Source organism: Pezoporus wallicus, unplaced genomic scaffold (assembly GCF_028554395.1).
Source record: "Pezoporus wallicus isolate ANWC-B61680 ecotype Strahan unplaced genomic scaffold, APGP_CSIRO_Pwel_v1 contig_8108, whole genome shotgun sequence".
In the NCBI taxonomy this organism is placed as follows: Eukaryota; Metazoa; Chordata; class Aves; order Psittaciformes; family Psittacidae; genus Pezoporus; species Pezoporus wallicus.
The window spans coordinates 276015-296530 of NW_026638088.1; the positions used below are offsets into that span (position 1 = coordinate 276015).

A 20516-nucleotide genomic window follows, 5' to 3' on the forward strand; every position below is an offset into this window, starting at 1 on the left:
CTTGCTGGTGGAATTCGCTGGGCTGAAACACAAAGCCTCATGCAAGCTAGTTTCTGTGGCTTGATTAAGGAAGAAAAGCCCAACAAACAACACCCCCCCCCTCCAGGATTAGTGAGGGCAATGAGCCAATGCAGCTCTGCAAGAAGGAAAAGGTGGGACTTGCTGCTCCAGAGGATGCGAAGGAAGGGGCCCTGGCCACAGCCTTGAAGCCCTGTTAAACAGAGCTCTGGAATCCCCCATTATAGTATCATAGAATCATGGAATAGTTAGGGTTGGAAAGGATCTTAAGATCATCCAGTTCTAACCCCCCTGCCATGCATGGGCAGGGACACCTCACACTAAACCATCTCACCCAAGGCTTCGTCCAACCTCGCCTTGAACACTGCCGGAGATGGAGCATTCACAACCTCCTTGGGCAGAGTTCATATGTTGGAGAGGAGCTAAATAGTCAGACCAGAAAGGATGGAAAGGGTCTCAAACTGTCCTAGCTGAGGGTACTTACAGGTTATTTACACAAGGCTGCAGAAGAGGGCAGGGGAGAGGAATTCATCTTGCCCCATCAGGTGCCCATTTGCAGCGAGTGGTGGTGTATACCTGGCATGGGGTTCACTCAGAGCAGCCTTCCCTGTAAGGTGACTCTGGCTGTGTTGTATCAGCCACATGATTATTGTAGTGGAAGCCAGCCTGTGAACAGACATCAGGCTCACATTAGGCAAACATTAATCTCAGTAGCAGTGGGAGGCAAAGATGAATTGCACGTACTCAGCATGTCCAGTGCACCTTGTCTGCAGTTTCCAAATAGAACCATAGAATCAACCAGGCTGGAAAAGACCTTTAAGATCATCAAGTCCAACCCTCACCTCAGGACTACCAAGGCCACCACTGACCCATGGCACTGAGGGCCTCATCTACACAGTGTGTGAACACTTGCAGGGACGGTGACTCCAGCACTGCCCTGGGCACCCTGTTCCACTGCCTGAGCACCCTTTGGGGAAGGAATTGTTCCTAACACGCAGTCTAAACCTCCCCTGGCACAGCTTGAGGCCGTTTCCTCTTGTCCTATGACTTGTTCCTTGGGAGCACAGACCAGCCCCTCCTTGATCCATCCTCCTTTCATCCTCAACCCATATTTGAGTGTAGGTTAGAAGAAACACTTTCTGCCCTCACATTCCCAGAGCCTTGTGTAGCTATGACCTTGGGGAGCCATCTTACAGCCCGTTCTGCCCACAACAGGCAGGACCAAAGCCCTTGAAGTCCAATTCTAAGCCCCCGCACGAAGCAGAAGCTTGCCACCGATGTGCCCAGGAGCCCAGGAGTGACTGTATGTCATCACAGAGGATGGGGATCGTCTCCAGCAAGAAACTCACTTTGCAGCCGAGAGGACGCGTGTCAGTCAGGAATGCGCTGGGTGACGGGCCAGCCTCTGCCAATGCTTCCCCCCTCACCACACTGTGTCTCGGTGTCCTTTTAGATATTGAATGCTCTGATCCTTCCTTAGCCTTCCTCTATCCCAGGTAAAGACTTCAGAGAATTCAGCACTAGTCTCTCCTCTCCAGCAGGAGGAATGTGCTGACACACAGATAGCACCGGACCGGCAACCTACGCTGGAAACACAGTTACTCGAGCCAAGAGGTTTCTTTTGCTGGTGCAGTTTATCAGAGCTACCCAAACGAAATTAGATATACTGCAGCATCCACACCAGGGCTTTCTGTTGGCGTAGCTCTCTCTCTTGTAGGGATGATGTGTTTGTCTTTTCACGCTCTGAGCTGACATAATGAGGCTTGCAAAACTTCCTTGGGTAGACTAGCCCTTGCAGAAAAGGGGTCGGCTTGCTTCAGGAGCACTTCCACGCACCAGTGAGAATTGCTGTTGTCTTGAGGTAGTACATTACACGTGTTTTCCACCCTTGTAAAAGGTTTCCCACAGTGCAGAGAAAAAAAATCAATCCTAAAAGCCCAGTTTTGTCCAGTCATTTGTGTTGATCTATTATACCCTGGGGGGTGCGTGTAGACCTTGGTCACAGATTGCCATAACACAAATCTGGGGGTTGGTGAAACAAGTACATGGGATTTATTTGCGGCTATTGAGGTGGATGAAGAAGTGTGGAAAGAGAGCATCATCATGATGATTGTGCTTGTGTCAATCTGTTAATTAGATATGCTGTGTAAAAAAATCAGGAGCAATTTGTTGTTTAAAGGAGCTCTGAATCAGTGTGTTTATATTATCCAGGGGGTTCATCCTGAGCAGGCTGTAAAAGAGGGACCTTTAGTCCTTTTGCTGAAGTGTGCAAGTACTGCTGAGGAGAAACACAGCAGTGGCTGGTGAAGGCACGTAATGGTCCACATCAGCAAAGGAAGAACACGTCTGGGACCAGTGTGATTGGGAAAGGGGTTGTCACTTTGTGTAAGGGGCAAAAAGTACTGCAGGAGGATGCCGCGGTGCCTGTCTTTACGGTGACAGGCAGACATCATGCCTCCTGGGTGAAAGCATATCAACTGCAGTGCTTCTGGTCTGTGGATAAAGAGAGCATCCTTGATGACAAAGGTGCTAAGAAGTCACTTGCCCCATAAGCTGGAGCCCTGGATGGATGTCCTTTACACAGTTGCACAAGGGGAGATGAGGTTTTCTGGCTCCAGTCAGAGCCCTCCTAACGTCTCACAGGATGGCCCAGGTCGCTATTCCCATCCCTTTAGTCCTTCTTTCTTTCCATGTGACCAAGCAGCTCCATGAAGGCCACCAGCAAGGGCTCTGAGGACCACAACTGGCATTCCATGGGGAGCAGCATCAAGCCTAGAAGCTATTGCCTAGCAGCCTTTGTATTCTGAGATAGAGCGGTTATTTAGATAACATGCTACTGGATGGAAAAAGTTTATCTCCCCCTCTGCAGACATAGTTTCAGGCTAACTAAATTATACTCAGCATGGGTATTTAGGCTCAGTTCTGCAATATAACATTGCACCCTGAGGAATGGTGCTGCCTCCCAGTTTGTTGTGATATTAATCTTGGAAGCAAAACAAAATCCTTTACAAAAGATCAATTTAGTGCATCTCCTTTGTCTTGGCAGAAGACAAATAGGAGCTGCAACATCTGGTTTTGTGAAGGGATAGTACTTTTCCACTCTTGGTTTTCTCTGGCAGCTGCGCGCCGCCTGAAAGGCTGAAGTCAAGTACTCGTTGGTGGTACCTCTGACACTGAGCAGGGTAATTGGCCTTAGAGATGAGCTTAGTATTTCAAAGCACTGGGCAGATTTTAATCATCTTTGCCATTATTACCCTTAGCCCACCAACGAGTGTGGGTAAGCCGTGGGGAGAAATACAGAATCCTGCAAACACTTTCATTTGGCAGGAAAAAAAAAACCCTGTTAGAAGTAGTGGCTGAAAGAAGAATCCCCCCAAATTCGAATGGGAAATGAAACTTGAATGCTCAGTAGGGATGGGAATTAATCACAGGGGGGAAAATACCAAGGGAAGTGCTGGCTTTGCGCCATCTCTTGATGTCTTAGATGAAAAAAAGTTGTTCTTCTGTATGAGATGGAGAGATATGTATTGGTCAGACATAAGCAATTGGCCTCGATTCAGGCACAACTGAGTGAAATTAAAGCTTTTTTTGATATAGAGAAGCCAGACCAGACTCTTCTTTGTAGAGCTTTAAGCTCTATAAATCTACAATGTTAACTATTTTCCCTACTTTATCTGAGGAAAATCCCAAACTGGCAGGTGATACAAGTTGCCCAAGGCCATAGAAGAAATTAATGGCAGCATCAAGAGCATAACTCAAGATTTCCTGGCTTTCTGCCTGGTTCTCTAGTGCAGCCCTGCGAGAGATGCTGATACTGCAGGGGAGAGCCTGAACCTCTCACCATCTGCTCCTCCTTGGTGCTGCCAACACGGCCCAGCACCTGAAGGGGAGTTTGCCACCAGCATTCAAGCACTGAGCATCCTTGTGCAGCTATCTTGGCTCTGAAGGTTGGAGCAGGGACCTCGGACTCTTCTATGTGCAGACCTCTGCTCCCCATGAGGTCACTGCCCAGCATCCTTAGGGCACTCCTGTGTTTGCCTACAGGAACTGCAGGAACAAGCAGAGGTCACAGCCAGGATGAGGGGTTGCTGCTGGGGAAAGTGTGAAGGGTGAAGGAAGGTCTCCCCATGCAGGTTCAGATACTGAAGTCATGATGCAAAAGAGGAAGAAGGGGCTGAGAGGGGCAGTGGTAAGAGCCCTGACCCTGTGTCAGCAAATGGGTTGACTATATCCTTAAAAATACATCCTGCTGAATCCCATTAAACACACTTTGTGCCACACAGGGGCTAAGGGCTGTGCTGAACCAAGGCTTGCGTAATTGTGCATCACTCAAGATGTCACCTAGAATAGAGTAGATAAGATCAGCTATTTCCTTGGTACATCTAGAAATAAAACGTTTCTCTTCCAAGAGAAATAATATTCCAAACATCAGAAGAACCCCACCAGGAAACAGCACATCAGGAAATTAGACAGACGGAGTATTTTTGTGCTTGTGAGCTGATGTGACCCATTCATAACAATTCACCAGCACCAAAGGCACCTTGGTTCTGTCAGGCCTGGTGACTCTCATGTAGTGATGCTACTGCCAGAAGTGTGCTTAGTGGGGATAAGTAAGGACTGGACCCACCAAAGAGATAAGCTGTGCCCAAGGTTTGGTCTTGTTTGGGCTTCAGTTCAGCATGGCCATCTGATTTAGCTGCTGTGCTGGCTGGGAAGTGACGACCATGGCTTAATCCTGGGGTGGATACGTTCCAGCAGTAAGAGATGTAAATGTTGACCATGGTTTTTCACTGGGATACCTGATATACAGCCCTGCAAACATTCAGCTCTCTTTAGACTACCTAAAAGCTTCAGGGAGCGAGTTCGTGTCTCTTTACAGAAGTTCCTCATGCATATGTGAGAGTAGGTCTTACTTTAATATATTACCTTTGGATTTTTTAGGTTGAAAGTAATAGAAGATGTTATCAGGTGGATCTCATCTCCTGTGTTGTGCTGGGACTGTGTTCCTACAAAGAAAGCAGCTTTTCTGTCCTGCTGGGGTGAGAGCCAATCCCAAATCCAAACAGGAATTTATGTCTTTTTAAAATGGTTGTATCAAGTCAGGAACCTTTGAATAGGGTCCTTCAAAGGTTTCTTTCAAGGCACTTTCTTTGAAATGCAATTCCCCCTTTTTCCTTGAAGTTTCTGTTCCAAGGTCCCTCTAATCCTCAGCAGCTGATAAGAGCAGGAATTGCTGGAGGGGATGTCCCGGCACACAGGCACCTGTGAGAGCAGCAGGTGAGACAACCTGGAGTCACACTGGGGCTGTAAAGTCCTCATCCATCCCCCTTTTGCAAAGGGGTGAAACAGGCTTGCAGCTCATAGATGCATACAGCAGGCTCCTGGTGCTCTCTCCTGCTCACTCATCTCTATTGTCCATCCCAAAACATTCAAAGTCCTGGTGGAGGCTCCGAGGTGATGGTATTTTAATAAAAGATATTGCTCTTTCCAGGATTCTTTAGATGCGAATGATGGGACAGATAAGGAGAGGTGCTGGGGACTATTGTGTGGTGGTGAAGGGGCTCAGCATTCCAAACTGGGCGGGAGAGAGGGCAGATGTGGGATGTGAGGTCAAGAGCCATATAATCCCAGACTGATTTGTATTCAAAGAGACCTTAAAGCTCATCCAGTCCCAACCCCTGCCACGGGCAGGGACACCTTCCACTAGAGCAGCTTGCTCCAAGCCCCTGTGTCCAGCCTGGCCTTGAACACTGTCAGGGATGGGGCAGCCACAGCTTCTCTGGGCACCCTGTGCCAGTGCCTCAGCACCCTCACAGGGAAGAACTTCTGCCTAAGAGCTCATCTCAGTCTCCCCTCTCTTAGGTTAAAGCCATTCCCCTTGGCCTGGCCCTACAGGCCCTTGTCCCAAGCCCCTCTCCAGGTTTCCTGCAGCCCCTTCAGGCACTGGAGCTGCTCTCAGGTCTCCCCTTCAGGAGCCTTCTCTTCTCCAGGCTGACCCAGCCCAGCTCTCTCAGCCTGGCTCCAGAGCAGAGCTGCTCCAGCCCTCGCAGCGTCTCTGTGGCCTTGTCTGGACTCACTTCAGCAGCCTCACATCCTTGTGTTGCCCCAGAGCTGGATGCAGGACTGCAGGAAGAGCCTGCTCGAACACAGTCCTAGTCCCTAATGCTTTTAATGGATTCTGTCTAACCTATTACCTAACCGCTAAGAGAAACTAAACCTGTGGAAGTGGAGGATTACTGATTCTTTCGGTTAATCCTGCAGATGTATGGAGATGTGTCTCAATGGCACTGCTGAGCTGCAGTGTCCAAGGCTGGAAGAGGGCAGCATATCCTCACAGGTCAGGAAATGCTATCTTGGGCTGGAAGCTGCAAAATCAAATTGCACAAAGAAGATATTGAAGGCCCCTCTTCCTCAGTCCTTTTGGAGAAAAAGCAGCAGCTTTCTGTAAGCCAGTTATTCAGTGAGAGGGTGCTCAGGCTCCTTTTTATGCATTTTAAACTCAAAGATCAGGCAGGAAAAGCCAGTGAGAGGCTGTCTGAAACTGCTGCAGTGAAAACGTGGAGCTGTTTGCTTGTGGTGCACTGTGTTCTCCCTGTAACCTCTGTCAAGTCACACAGAATCACCTTAAAGCTCATCCAGTTCCAACCCCCTGCCATGGGCAGGGACACCTTCCACTAGAGCAGCTTGCTTCAAGCCCCTGTGTCCAACCTGGCCTTGAACACTGCCAGGCATGGCGCAGGCACAGCTTCTCTGGGCACCCTGTGCCAGTGCCTCAGCACCCTCACAGGGAAGAACTTCTTCCTTACATCTAATCTCAGTCTCCCCTCTCTCAGTTTAAAGCCATTCCCCTTGTCCTGTCCCTACAGGCCCTTGTAAAAAGCCCCTCTCCCATTTCCCATTCTGGGGTGCCACTGGAGCTTGAAATGAATTGTTTTATTTTATGGCAAAATAGCTTATTATCCTTTACCCATCCCCAGCCCCACTTCCGCACTTCTTGGTGGAATAACCAGGCATGTCATGGGCCAAAGCAGGGTCAAAGCATTACCTTTCCTTTCAAACAATGCTGCCTCGACCCTGTTGTGTTCAGTGTTTGCATTTATTGCTCTTGAAGCCGAAACACATTCCAGATGTGATTTGCAAGGGCTCCCGCAAGGTCACAGCCAAGTGGAGGTGCTGTGGCTGGCCTGTGGTGACCCCGAGGTGTCCAAGATGGGGGGCCCCACTCCCTGCTGCTGCATGACCGGGGGGCTGTCACTGTAGATAAATCCTGACTTCTCCTGTGCTGAGAGACGGGCTTCTCCATCCTTTGGGAAGAGAGGAATGTGGGGATTGCAGGCGGCTCTGCCATCACCTGCTTCATGTTGTGATGAGGGTGCACAAAAGGTGCCTGTCCCCTTGAAGAGGGAAGTTTGTGCCTTGGGGAAGGGACAGCAGAGAAGATGAATGAGGTCTGCAGGGCTGAGGGGAAGCGTTCCCAACCCATAGCATGGGTCTTGTACTCCTGTGTGGGATCTTTTTCTCTTCTTAAATGAAGGAAAAGAAGAAGCAAAGAAAGAAATGACTTCCTTAATGATCTCATTCACCTCTCAATCCTTTAAGCTCACCAAACCTAAGTAACAGCACTGGTGTCTATTAGAAATAAATGGTTGTTTTTTCTGCTACTGTTCCCTCAGGACAGATTCAGGCTTAAAGCCTAAAGACGACACAAATTCCCTTTTTCAGTGTGCAGTGTGAGTGAACCCAAAGCCTGATTTGCAAAGGTCCAAGTGCAAGTAGGAGTGGCTACCACAGAAAGCAGATTCCTGTTCCTAGAAACACTTCCGCAGGTGTCACTTCAGCACCGAGCTGCCACATCCTTGTTTGTGAGACTGAAACCCAGGCACAGTGTGGTTTGGTACTTAGGATACCTAGAAGGATTTTTGCTTCCTAGAACTTGTTTACTTGCCCTTTGAATGCATGGAAATGTACTGTTTTGTACTACATCTTGTGGCAAGAAATCCCACTGCTTCCCTGTGTGCTGTGTGTATAGGTGTCTCTTTTTGTCTGATTTGGAAGCTAGACAAATCTCCTTTTGCCATGTGGAAGCCCCCTTCAATATAACCCCAGGCTGGTTTGGGTTGGAAGGGACCTTAAAGCTCATCCAGTTCCAACCCCTGCTACGGGCAGGGACACCTTCCACTAGAGCAGCTTGCTCCAAGCCCCTCTGTCCAACCTGGTCTTGAACACTGCCAGGGATGGGGCAGCCACAGCTTCCCTGGTCACACTGTGCCAGTGCCTCAGCATCCTCACAAGGAAGAACCTCTTCCTTATAGCTAATCTAAATCTATCCTCTTTCAGCTGTTTTTGACCTATTTTCACTGTTTTGAACAGGTAGATAGTCACAAGTTTCCAAGTTTTGGGTTAGTTCACAAAACCTGGGGTAAATTCTGCTCTTTCAAGCCATATCTGGAGATTTTTCTGATGGCCATGCTGCACCATCAGTTTTGTGAGCTGAATAGAGGAATCCTTGAGTCACTTCTGTGACCTAGCAGTGTTCATGCTCCCCATTTCTTTAGTGTCACAGCAACCTCCAGCTGAAGAAAACCCTACAGCCCAAGAAGTAGCTCCGGTTGCTCTGAGTGACTCGTCTCGAGTCCAGGGCCAGGAGAACATCTCACCGCAGCTGATGTCTGCAGACAAATCCTATCCATATATCTGCCCATTCCAATCTTTGGTTTATCCTTTACCTATGAATTGTGTCTTCATTCCCTTAAAACTGCTTTTTTCTTCTCTTTTCCCAAACCAGTCCTGACTTCGATGACACAGAAATACAGCACTGCTGGCACCAGAGGAGGTTCTCCAGATGATTCCCCTACCAGCAATGGTCAGCGATGTGGCCACCAGGTATGTGCTGCATGGCTGAGGACTGTGGGCTGGCTCCTTGGGACACTCTGGGGCACTGCTGGGCTTTAACCTCCTGGGTGTTTTCCATCTCTGCCTCACCTCTTCCCTGCCACTGCTCCCTGCAGCACATTTGTGAGTTCATGGCACAGTTAAAGGGTTGAAATGACCCCAAGTGATGGGGAGTGGGGAACTGCTGCGGCCTCTCAGGAGTGAAATATGGCTTTGTGTCTGCAAAGAGGTTAAAGCTGCTCCCCTGCAAGAGCAGCGGAAGGAAATGCCCTGTAGCTAAGTTTCATTTCAGTGTACAGTATGAGAACATGTGCAACCCATTACAATAAAGCTGTTGCTGGAAAATGCCTAACCTATGCACTGTAAAACCTAATTAAGGGATTCCTTCAAAACAAGGTTCCCAACCAGTATCAAGGAGAGGATAATGAGAAGCTGCTTTGTGTAATCCAACCCTTTATCTTTAGGCCTTCGGGGTGTCCATGGCCAGGGTTTGTCCCTTGTTGTTGCTGAGGCCTTTATTGTGATAGCGGGCCCCTCTGGTGCAAGAACAATTCAACCATCTCTTGTAAAGTTGACTGGCTCCACTTAGGTTTCCTAATGGATACAGCTGAGAGATCAGCTCACTGTAACCCTGGGGAGCATTAGAGGGACAGTGTGCAGGGATCTGTGGCCAGCGCAGCCAAGCACTGAAGGCAGCACCCAGCATACATGTGATGGAAGCATTGGAGGACAATGGAGGTAGCATCACTTCCAAGCGGGGTGGTTCCCCAGCAGAAGGGAGGAGAACAGGAGGAAATGGGAATGCTGGAGGTTGTCCTTCTCTGAGCTCTCCCCCAGCCTGCTGCCTTCCACTTTGCCAGCTGACATTAGCTTCTGCAGCATGGGCGGAAAGGATGCAAGGGTCTTCCTTAATACTTGCAAAGGAGCAGCTCCCAAGGGACAGCAGCTTTCAGGTTGTTTCCCAGTTTAGCAGGCAATAGCTGTGCAGAGCCCTTCCACAACATGACAGTGTGTGCACCATCCCTGCAATCATGCAGAAACTATTGTTCACAGTAACTAGCCTTCTCCACATGGGCAGCCAAATTACCTTCCCCCTGCTGATGCATGGTGCTCAGTGTTATCAAGTCTCCATATAGTTTTGGTCTCTTTTGTTTTAGTAGGGCCAATCCCAGTGCAATAACCACCTAATCCCTGTGTGTCCTTCTGTGGACAGACTCCATCCAGCAGCTCTCAGCTCCTCGCTTTGTCTTCCTGTTCTTGCTGTTCAGAGCCTTTGAGGAGCTCCCCTCCTCTTCACTTAGAGGAATCTGGGGGTTTGGTGTATGGTCTAAGACATCCTCAAGCCCATCTGAAGTAGAAAGGTGAGGTTTAATAAGGTGAAACTTGCTTGGGACTTTATGGGTGGACATATGCCAGACACTTGTTGCAGGCAGTAAATAAGGGCAGGGTTTTTTTCAAGCCAGGTAACCTGCAAACACCTTTCTTGCCACTAAGGTCACAACATTGTAAGTGTTTCCTGTTGTGGTCATGGCCACTAATGAAGGGTCAAAACTAGAAGTTCCTGTCTATGTAGGCAAAGCCAACAGGAGCAGAGGCTGAGCCCTCTGTTATCACTGTCTGCATCTCTCCCCTCCAGCCCAGAAGCTGGGCCCGAGAGCTAAGCTGGGGTTTACAGTATCTGTAATTAGTCATTTTTATGGTGTGCTCATTTGCCATATTCTAGGTAAGGATCTGTCAGTACTTCCATTCTATCCCCTTCTGTTTCCAGGGCTTTATAACCAGGCTATAAAACCACACTGCGGGGCAAAGCTTGCCACATAAATTCTCAGCAGAGAACCTCTTTTTGGTTTGGTTTTGCTTTGTTTTGCTCTGTCACTTATAAACGTGACTTGGAAACGTGCAGCCAATAGAGAAAAATTCAGGTGGCTTCTCCAAGCCTGTGTTTAAGCAGGGTTCACTTTAGCAGAGGCATAGTGCAAAAGGGGATTCATTTCTGTGGCTTTTGGGTAGCCTAAAAAATGAGAAGTTTACTGTAAATGAACTGAAAGCCTATCTGTAAACTAGCATCTGGGTTTAGCATCTCTTTTTATCTGGTTTCGCTGCACAAGCCGTGCTGGAATCGCTGCTACAGGGCAGTTACATTGCTCTGCGTTCAGCTCTGATTGTGCACATACAGACTTAGATGCAAAGTCTATATCCAATGCTCAGCTTTTATACCTGCACATCCAAGGAAGGGCTAAATTTTAGGCAAAATTACGTTAGAAACACATGGTTTGGTGAAGAACTAGAATGGGGTTTCAGTAGGGATTCGGGGTGGATGAGGGTTTGGCCATGTTGAGGTGGCTACGGGCTGATGATCTTCCCTCAGTTTTGGTGTGGCTGGAAACAAAAATTGATGTTGATGCTGAAGTTTTCCTGTAAAAAACAGGATATGGCACCCTGCTTGTACTCTGTGAGAAATGCAGTGCAAGGAGTTTTATGACATTAAAGCATTAAGCTGTACCCGTCAGGCAATATAAGCAATTCTCTCACTTGGTGCTTTGTAAAAGGCTTTCTCTGCTTCCAGGAATTAGAGGTGGATGAGCTGCAGCATCTGCCTGTTTGTTACCGTGCTGGTGCTGTGCTTAAAGTCACCCTGACACATCCAGCCAAGTGACAAGAAAGAAGCCTCTCTCCTGTCAGAGACTCCTTGTACGGAAACACCAAAGGACTAATTGGCTTCAGGGGCTCAAGATCAGTTAAGAACATGTTCTGTGTAGCAAAGGCCAAGCTTTGCAACCCCTTCCCTCCATAAAATAGAAAGCACTGATTTATCTCCCTCAAGAGCAAGGGCTACAAAATCTGCTCCTCATCTTCTTTTGATGATTTTGCGGTATGTTTCTCTGATCCTCAGTCTGATCCTTTTAATTTCAAAAGCTTTAATCAAAACCTCCTAACAATATATCCACTTGCTGGTTTTGCGGTTTACATTGAATTCTGATTGCTTTTCTTGTTTTAAAGGATGCATGCATTAGGATGCTACGGCTTCTGTTGGAGTGATTCATTAATATATCTGCCTGGGGATGGCACAACCCCACTCAGATTGAAGCTTTGTGTTGACAGACCACTAAAATAATACCCTGTGTGTGACTTCCCAGGGAGTAAATAGAGCTTTTACTAGTGAGACCTTAAATCCTTACAGTGTTGTGCTTAGTTAAGGCCTGGAAGCTCAGAGGTATAACACAGAGTTGTGTGTCAAACAGGGCTGTTGAACACTGTGTTTCTGCTGACAGCTTTGAGATGGGGTTTGGGTTCCCTTTCTCATATCAATTTGTAGTGGTATGCAATTAAAGCAGGGCGAGCTGCTGCCAGGTGAATTAAAACAATGGGATCTGGTTTTCAGGTTTAATGATGGGATTAAGTGAGGGAGAACCACTTTAGCAGGAATGCTGCACAGAGACAGAGGAGAGCAGCTGCATGTGATTGCATTCAACTGGGCTTTACTAGAGGCAGTTGGCTGGTGTCTCCAAGAGCTGGTCTGCTCACTGCCCTGAATATAAAACCTCTTGAGTAACTGCCTTCGTTTTATTAACTGGAGCAGAGATCTGATTGCAAAAGTCCGAACAATGCAAAAGATCAACAGTTTATGCAGTTTGAAATCACAGCTTCTTCCTTTCACCGGGGCTCTGCAGGGTCACAGCATCTCGACAAACACATGAGTCAGTTGAAGCTGTATTATCTTTGCAAAATTGACTTTTGGCATTTGTTTCTCTAGGATGAAAAATATCATTCATTTCCTCCAAGCTCCCCTCTTAAGCCTCTTTGCCAAAAGCCATGGCCAGCATGGAGAGGGAAGCAGATTTATGTAGGAATAATAAGTCTGTCTTAGTCGATCTGAGTACAGCTATTCGATGACAAAAGGAGGGGTTAGGTGAGCCTGGGTCCAAATGAATGTCATGTTTTAACATGGAAATGAAACAGGTGGTAAACAGTTCTTAAACGGGATAATAAAAATGGTCATGAAAGTTTATTTTCTTTTCAGCCTCATAATGATAGGAAAGGCTGTTTCAGGAACTGCAGGAGAGGGTTTAGGGACTAGGTACAGGGCTCCTGCAGGGGCATATGCAAAACTGCAGGTGCCTGCCTGCAACCTAACATAATGGCTGGTCTTGGTGATCTTAAAAGGTCTTTTCTTCATTCGATGGTCCTATGAGTCTATGCTCTGCAGGTGTGTGCTCAGGTGCAAGGGGTTGTCCTGCAGGAGATCACTCACAGGGATTTAGGGCAGCTGCTGAGTTGTGAGACAGGGATTAAAGTGTGCCGAGAGCTGTCACGTTCCCTGAATGGGGCTGCTGTGCACGGAGGGGTCATAAGTAATGCACTTATGAAGGGCCAGGTTTGTGCACCTGTGATATGAACCAGCACAGGGACATATTCCACTCTTTGATACAAATGGAGCCTGACATTAGGAGGGAGAGGCTGTATGCTCAAAGCAAAGATGTCTGTGCCTTTTGTTGTCCTGACCATCCCAGATAGCAGGGTGACCTACATGGGGAGCCCTGTGCGCCACAGATCACAGAATCACAGGATGGTTTTGGTTGGAAGGGAACTTAATCCTCATCCAGTTCCAACCCCTGCCACGGGCAGGGACACCTTCCCCTAGAGCAGGGTGCTCCAAGCCCCTGTGTCCAACCTGGCCTTGAACACTGCTGGGGATGGGGCAGCCACAGCTTCTCTGGGCACCCTGTGCCAGCGCCTCAGCACCCTCACAGGGAAGAACTTCTATTTAAGAGCTCATCTCAATCTCCCCTCTTTTGGTTTAAAGCCATTCCCCCTTGTCCTGTCCCTACAGGCCCTTGTAAAAAACCCCTCTCCAGATTCCTTATAGGCCCCCTTAAGTTATTGGAAAGCTGCTCTAAGGTCTCCCTGGAGCTTTCTTGATGCAGGGAAGAGCAGTGATAGGTTGCACAAAGCCATCATCGTTCCATTTACAGATCTGTGTGGTGTGGTGGGCCAATATAACAAAATATCTGTCACTCATGGTGCAACTGTTGTCTTTACACAAACACTCAGCTGTGGCCTTTTATCTCCATTGGCTGGCTCTAGGGCTCTTCACAACTCTTTTGCAAAGCAGAGTGCTGTTTAAATCTGTCTCTGGGATAATGAGGGAGGAGGAGGAGTTTGGAATAAGGGTTCTCCAGTGATTTTGGAAGAGAAGAAACCCTTCAGTTATTCAGGAAGGTTTCATTTTGTGTTTTCTTTCTGTTTCTTGATCCAAATGCTTTACAGGTCTCTCAGCACCTTCACACCTGAGTGCCCCTAACATTCCTACACCAGGGCTGCTTGGGCAAATGAACACCAAGAGGGCTCCAGTCATTAAAACCCCGTGGTGTTTATGAGGAACTGTCTTGTTTCTGCCAAATGGAAGGGGGTTTTTAGAAGAAAAATCCCTATTTTATTAAAAAAAAAATATCATTTTACTTTGAAGAGAGATCTGAACATTTCTTACAAAAGGGTTAGAAACTTGGGAGGAGGAGATGTTGCCTTGCAGTCGTAGCCGAATGACAAACAGTTCTTAAACCCCATGCCTGAATGGGTGTTTTTCTTTCCCAAATGCATTACTGCCGTAAGTTCATGTGAGAAAGGATCTGGCTGGCTTGGAGTGGGACAGATTTGGAAGCTGTCTTCTCCAGGTGACCACTTTGAAGCCTCTTAAAAGCCCTGTAAAAGGAGCTAGTCTCAGCTCCAACCCCAGAATAACTTTTTCCACAGCAGAAGAAAGCGATCAAAATCAGTGCTCTTGTTGGCTGTCCCTGAAGAGAAGTCCCAGGCTAAATGAGCCATGAAGCCTGAGCTCTTTCACCATGCTTCATCCAGCCAAGCATTGCACCATATTTTATAGCAAAGCACTAGGGAAGTTTGTTCAGGGTATATACAGAGTGCTTACATCTTCATAACTGTCCAGCCAGCCCCTTTCAGGGGGCCTAAGCTCCCTGTATGGAGCAAAACAGTTCCCTCCTGTACCATACCTAATGCCATGGACCTGAAAGATTGAGGGAGCATTGCACACTGGAAGAAAACAGAAGGATGACAAAGGTCTGAAAAGGCATTTGTGTAGGATCTTCTCAGGTATTTCTGGCTTCATCACATATATTCGAGACTTGTCACTGTGAAATTATTCATCATGCCCCTGCTAAAATGCTTCAGATTCCCTTTATCCCAAAGGAGTTTTCATGTCTTTTAATTCAAATACTTGAATTCGCATTGAGATCATATATCTATTAACTAGAATGGGCTTGCTTTCTTCCCCATCACTTTTAATGAAGTTCACTCCTGCGCCTTTGACTGACCAAGTTGCTGTGTTAGTGGAGTTGAAGGAAGCCTGAACTTCCTTGCTAAGCTCGGACAGGGAAACGTGGACTCAAAGAAGCCAGCTGACAGCAGTTTGGATCCTCTTTCTTCCTAAACCATGGAATAGCTTTCAACCGGGGCTGCCCTGCTGATTGCCTAGAGCCACCCAAGAAAAAGCATAAACACACAACCCAAGTGGTACCTCTCCCAGTGCTCAGATGCACCCTGGGATTGGGCCCCATTGGCAGCCCTTGCAGAACACAGAGCTGTCAGGCGGATAATGGGAAAGCTTCAGGTGTAATAAAGGATTAGTCTGGGAAAATGTCACACTGGAGCTGTTTTCCATGAAAAAGTCCTTCCGAGGCTCTGGGAGAGGCAGCAGACGCAGGAGGTGAGAACTGATGTCCTGTTATCCCGGTGACAGAGACGCGCCGGGTAGCACCAAGCAGCTGGAGCGGCAATCGCGTGCTCCTGGTAGGAGCAAGACAATGAAACTTCCTCCCATCTCCCAGGCTCTGCAGCTTTCTGATGTCAACAGCAGCAGCAGGAGGCTTCAGGCACGTTCCCGGCAGCTGATCGTATTTATCAAGTTCATGTTCCTTGCTTTTGCTTTCTTCTTCCTTTCTTTTTTTTGCCTTAAATATCAAGGTCCGGGAGCCACAGGATGGCAGCGTTCCAACTCCGGCCCCTTTGAGCATAGAGAAATGTGTGCTGGGGGCTGGAGCAGGGACATGCTTTCTCCATGTGAGCCAAAGAAAAAACAGCAGAGCCCTCCACGGGGACTGATTGTTGACATGTTTATGATGATGAAGTGGGGTAGAGCTCTCAAAGGGGGATGCTAGAAATGAAGAAGTAAAGTGTGGCACTGCTGAGGGCCTATATAATGCTAAATATTGTAGGAAACTGCAGTATCTTCCTATTTGTGACTGCTTCGCTGAGCACTTGGAGAAGTCCCTTCCCAGCCATACATCACCCGCTCCCCATTTAGAGCTGTAGCTGTAACAACAACAACAACCCAGCAGGCGCCAGGAGTACGGAGTGCTGGGGCTCAAGTGACAGGGACTCTCGCTGTAATTTATAGCCCTGCTCAGAAGGTGTGAAAGATACGACTCTGTGCGCCTGGAAATCCTACCCAGAGGACAGCTTACAAACACTAAGTGGCCATTGGAATACCCCGCACGATTGGGGCTTGCCATTTCGCTTGGGGTCAGGGGCAAAAGCACTTCATCTTCTTCTGCATGTGCACATGTGTGTCTGCGCCATGGGACGGGCCCTGGATCTGCTGGCCAAGGTCAAACCTCCCACCTGGCATTTGAAGGATGAGGGAGCTGGGTTAAAGTCTCCCTCGTGGTGGTCATGTGCATTCTTCTGTCTGCAGCAACCCCGATGGGATGCTCTTCGTGAGTTGCTCTGTGGATTGTAGGGCACATGGCTTTGGTGGGAGCATCCGTGCACATCATGCTGGTCAGCACCGGGGCCCTCAGTGCTGGCTTCTCATTGCAGAGCTTGTTTCAGTCTCTGCTGGTCTCCACCTTGCACCATGCAAGGTCTCCAGCTGTAATATCTGCAGGGGAACAGCAGCTCTCCCTGATTTCCAGTTATACCCTTTGGAACAGTGAAATAGAGGATCAGCACAACTTCACCCAGGGAAAGTGAGCCTGTCCATAGCCAGGTCTGGCCAGAGGTGGTCAGCTGAGGCAGCGTCCAAGGTATGATGGCTGTAAGAGTTCTGGATTAGTCTTGGCTTGTGTTTGGTCAACTCAGAAGGTGAGAAGGGGAAAATCTGGGTCTGTTTGCTTTTGCCTGTGTAGATATGAGTCTAGAAAAGCAAGGAACTTATCCAAGAAACTCTAGTTCCATCAGTTGGGTTACCCACAAGCTGAGCAACTCCAACAGGTGTGCAAGCTCTGACCCACAGCCTGAATTAGCTGCTTAAAAAGCAAAGCAGAAATGCGTGTTCACCAGCCATGTTTTGTGAGATCACTGGAGCTGTCATCTTCCATGATCCTTCTGGATCACTGAGCACACCTTGTCTGGAGACAGAACAGCTTTTGAACTGAAAAAAGAAACAGAAAACATCTCTTTCAGACAGTGGGGTTGAGTGCACCCTCAGCAAGTTTGCCGATGACACCAAGCTGTGTGGTTCGGTTGATACCCTGGAGGGAAGGGACCTTGACACACTTGTGAGGTGGGCTGATGCCAACCTCATGAAGTTTAACCATGCCAAGTGCAAGGTCCTACACCTGGGTCAGAGCAATCCCAGGCACAGCTACAGGTTGGGCAGAGAAGAGATTCAGAGCAGCCCTGAGGAGAAGGACTTGGGGGTGTTGGCTGATGAGAAAATGGACATGAGCCGGCTTCAGTGTGCGCTCGCAGCCCAGAAAGCAACCGTATCCTGGGCTGCATCAAAAGGAGCGTGACCAGCAGGTCGAAGGAGGTGATCCTGTCCCTCTACTCTGCTCTTGTGAGACCTCACCTGGAGCATTGTGTGCAGTTCTGGTGTCCTCAACATAAAAAGGACATGGAACTGTTGGAACAAGTCCGGAGAAGGGCCACGAGGATGATCAGGGGACTGGAGCACCTCCTGTATGAAGACAGGCTGAGGAAGTTGGGGCTGTTCAGCCTGGAGAAGAGAAGGCTGCGTGGAGACCTCCTAGCAGCCTTCCAGCATCTGAAGGGGGCCTATAGGGATGCTGGAGAGGGACTCTTCATTAGGGACTGCAGTGACAGGACAAGGGGTAACGGGTTAAAACTTAAACAGGGGAAGTTTAGATTGGATATAAGGAAGAAGTTCTTTGCTGTGAGGGTGGTGAGGCACTGGAATGGGTTGCCCAGGGAAGCTGTGAATGCTCCGTCCCTGGTGGTGTTCAGCGCCAGGTTGGACAGAGCCTTGGGTGGCATGGTTTAGTGTGAGGTGTCCCTGCCCATGGCAGGGTGGTTGGAACTGGATGATCTTAAGGTCCTTTCCAACCCTAACTGTTCTGTGATTCTATGTATTACAGTGTCTTAACCTGCTGTGGGTTTTCCTCTGGGCCTCTTGAATGTATGAGTTGGGAGCTGATGGCTTTGCCTCTGTCTGAACTGTGCTGCTACTGTGGTGGGGGTTGTGTGTCCCTTGCTGCAATGACAGGCATTGGGTAGATGATTTGCTTCAAAAGACAGTGGGTTTTTCTCTTCAGAATACATGTTTTTGGGCTTCTTCTGCCTGGTTGAAAGTTTATCTTCTCAGCAATTACATGGGATTGTCTGTGGGAAAGGGATTGTCGGTGATGTCTCTCAAAACAACCACAGTTTGTCATTTTAATACAGCATGGGAAAAAACAGATGTTTTTCCCCAGAACGCCGAATGAGCTTTAGCATTTTATCCTTGCTGTAGTGTGGTAGCACCTGTGTCTGTATCTGTCCTTCGGCCCACTGATGTATTATTCTTCATTGCTAAGAGCATGTCTGCCTTGCTGGAAGCCACTGTGTTTGCACTGCCACTTCATATGTACCAGCTTCTGGCCCCACTGTAGGGCTCCTGATTTTCCCATATCTTGCTTATTTTGTGTCTTGAATATTCCTGAGCTATACTGACTCAAGGCTAAACCTCATGTTCCAGCCCCCTGTCTGATGCCAGCAACCATCACATTGTGTCATAGAATAATTTGGGTTTGAAGGGACCTTAAGATCATCTAGTTCCAACCTCCTGCCATGGGCAGGAACACCTCACACTGGACCATAGTACCCAAGGCTCTGTCCAGCCTGGCCTTGAACACTGACAGGGATGGGGCATTTACCACTTCTCCGTCCAGCTCTTTCCAGACCTGTGCATGGGAAGCATCACCTGAAAAGCCATAACAAGATCAGTTTTCCTCCTTTCCTGGCCTTTTTGCAGCATCTCCATTTTTAATACCCTGTGTGAACTGTAGGCATTGTTCTAGATTTTTTCTGTGGATGGTAAAGGATTTAGGTCTGGATTATTTCAGTGATTCCTTCACCTTTTAAGAAACACAGCTACTGAGAACTCTGCACCCTCTGCCTATAGTCCTGTCAAGCTGAAATCCTCACACACCTGCCTGGATGAATGCCATTGGATCCCTCTCTTATTCCCAGACATAGAACCATAGAATCATAGAAGTGTTAGGGTTGGAAAGGACCTTAAGTTCATACAGAAGTGTCATTTGCCACATGTCTAACATCTCGAGGGGAGTGCAATGCCAAGGGGAATGTGGACCTCCCATGAGGCAGCAAAGGCTGTTCTGGCATAGCCATGTATCAGGCCAGGAGTCTGTCAATCCAGGAGGAGTGGGGCTGTGGGTTTTCTGTCTGGCTTTGTTTCTTCTCTGAACCTTCTGGTGCTGGTGGCTCCATGCTACCCTCTGCATGTTTTACATTTCAGACCTGATTTGCTAGAAGAAAGTCACCCAACAGAAAACCTGACAAACAAACCACAGAGAACATCTGATCTGATCAGAAAGTACGTAAGCCTGTTAGTGAACGTAGGCACAGCAAGGCTAGCATTAATGGAGAACATATTTGTTATTAAATCCCATCCACAGAAACCAATCCGAAACAGATGTGAACGTTAGCGGTATTAATAAGTGGGCAAACTCCAGGGATCCTAAAGGTACTGCTGCATGGGGGGAGGAAAGGGCAAAGACACATCTTTGCCATCACATGGGATTTATAAGGAAGGGCTATATACCCTGTGCCTTGTTTTGCATTCCTTGTTGGGATTGACAAATGCAGCGTGTGGAATATGGAGATGGGGTGCTCGGTTGGAGCAAAGACAGCCACCTTTGGGAAGGGAAGGATGATGGTGATAGTAGAGTTGGGTTGAAAGGAAACCATGTTCTCTGCCTCTCTCTGAGTGCAGATGGGCTGTGACAGAGTGATCCCAAATGGTTCTTCCAATGCCATGAGAGCAAAAGGCTAAAAGCGTGCCCAGGAAACATGGAGTCACAGAGATGTAAGATGTATTGCTTGAATATAAAAAGAGTTTTCAGGCCAGTTTTTCTCTGCAAATTTGACGAAATTCATCACTACTTGCAGATTTCCAGCCCCTTCTCTAAAGCAGGAGGGATATAGACCTTTGCAAGACAAGGTTGGTAGGGTTTTTTGCATTACAAGCCCCAGTATTTTCCCTACCCATCTTGTCTGAAACAGTTGAACCTCTTTTTGGCTGGTGGCTGAATAAGAAAAGAAGGCATAACAAAAAATTCATCCCAAGGCAGACACTTGGCGTGGAAAACTGCAGCCCAAGTGGTTTAAGTTTAATAAAGTTATTAGCAATT

General features: G+C 48.0%; 1 long non-coding RNA gene across 1 annotated transcript in view; it reads left to right on the forward strand.

The window, feature by feature from the left end:
* Positions 1 to 8827: 8827 nt before the first annotated feature.
* Positions 8828 to 20516, forward strand: part of LOC130599092 (uncharacterized) — a 99467-nt gene continuing 87778 nt past the window's right edge. Inside the window, exon 1 of the long non-coding RNA XR_008972152.1 lies at positions 8828 to 8901. This is a non-coding gene — a long non-coding RNA (uncharacterized LOC130599092). The remainder of the gene's footprint in view (positions 8902 to 20516) is intronic.